Source organism: Culex quinquefasciatus, chromosome 3 (assembly GCF_015732765.1).
Source record: "Culex quinquefasciatus strain JHB chromosome 3, VPISU_Cqui_1.0_pri_paternal, whole genome shotgun sequence".
NCBI classification, from domain to species: Eukaryota; Metazoa; Arthropoda; class Insecta; order Diptera; family Culicidae; genus Culex; species Culex quinquefasciatus.
In genome coordinates, this window is record NC_051863.1 from 184,342,257 (window position 1) to 184,344,269 (window position 2,013).

Consider the following 2,013-nt stretch of genomic DNA (forward strand, 5'->3'; position numbering starts at 1 on the left):
TGCGTTTTTGTTTTGGTGTCCCACGACTCTGCTTAAACCTGCTCTCTATCGAAAAAGAAAATCATTTTATGAAATTTCAATACTTATTCACTCTCCAGAACAGTAAAGCAGTGTACGCACTTGGTAACAGGGCTGTGGAGTCGGAGTCGGTGGAGTCGGGTCTTTTTGGGAAGCCTGGAGTCGGAGTCGTAAAAACTCGAACAGCTGGAGTCGGAGTCGGAGCCGGAGTCGACTAAATTTTATTAGCTGGAGTCGAAGTCGGAGTCGGAGGCAAAAATTTCTGATTACCCGGAGTTGGAGTCGGAGTCGGAGTTATCTTAAATTCAACAAAATTGTTTTAATTTTTTTAATTTTTAGTATTTGCTATAAAACAGATTAATTTACAAAACTTCTTATATTTTTATTTTTTTTTCAAGTTGCATGCGCTGCGTTTCCATTTTTATTTTTTTTAGAGATCATTAAATGATAACCTGTTAATCAGCTCTTACCCAAACATGTAGTGTCATCATAACTCAAAAAATAAAAATAAATTATTAAAAACAATATTGGTTTTGTAGTCAAAAATGTTCAATTGATTTTCGACTGCATCCTTTTGCCAATATTTATGGACCCTTTAAACTCAAATTTGACCAAATTTAATCTAGTTCATTCTGTAAAAAGTACACACACAGTCATCTTATACCCCGATAGTGTCTTGGTGGTTTTAAGTAAATCAATGTTCAGGAAAAAAGCTACGAGGTACATCAAAAAATATAAATAATGATCACTATTTATGGAAATCGAAAACAAAAAAGTCACTGACAGGATAACTCTTCCAACAAATATTCAACGATTATAACAATCTATTACTTGGAACTCAACATGCGCATTTTGTTTATATCTTTGTACAAAAAATTAAAAGTGTCTTAGAATGTTGATCCTTAGGCAAACTATTTTGATATTGTTGCAAATTATCGTTGAACAAATCTCAGGATTTCAGGATAGGACAGGATTTCAAGATAAAAAAATATCCGTGACCTAGAAAATATTTATCCTGTGGATTTTTGTTTCTTATCCAATTCTAAGTTTTTTCATATATTTCCATGGAGGCGCACGAGCATTCATAAAGCATCGTTTTAGGTGAAGATGAAAGAAGTATCGCGCGCCTCCTTTTAAATATATATAAAAAACGATACTTAATCCACCCTTAGGTGGTTGGCGCCTTCCTCACATTTAAAGGGTGCTATCCAAAATGCAAAAAGTGCATAAATAACTCTGAAGTGCTTATAGCTTTTGATAGGGTTGTCAGATCTTCAATGTTTTGGACGCGTTGGAAAGGTCTTTTGAATACCTATCCAACGATAGGTCGCATGAGAGATCCGGACATCATTTTCATCAAAATATCTGAGATCCGGCCTCGAAAAAGTGCGTAAATAACACTTATGTGCTTATAACTTTTGATAAGGTTGTCAGATCTTCAATGTTTTAGACGCGTTGGAAAGCTCTTTCGAATACCTATCCAACGATAGGTCGCATGAGAGATCCGGACAACGTTTTCATCAACATATCTGAGATCCGGCCTCCAAAAAGCGTATAAAAAGCACTTAAGTGCTTATATCTTTTGATAAATTTGTCAGATCTTCAATCTCTTGGACGCGTTGGAAAGGTTTTTTAAATACCTTTCTGAAAATGTATAGCATGACAGGTTTTCTTACAAAAACCACCCTTTTTACAATCTTCCGGACTTTTGTTAAAATGGTTTTTTAGCATAACTTTTGAAGTACTTAACTAAACTGCATAATTTTTAATAGCGACTTATGGGACCCCAAGACGGATCGAATGACGCCAAAAAGGACAAAATCGGTTCAGCCAATGTCGAGATAATCGAGTGACAATTTTTTGATCAACATCCCACCACACACACAGACATTTGCTCAGAATTTGATTCTGAGTCAATAGGTATACATGAAGGTGGGTCTAGGAGGTCTAATTGAGAAGTTCATTTTTCGAGTGATTTTATAGCCTTTCCTCAGT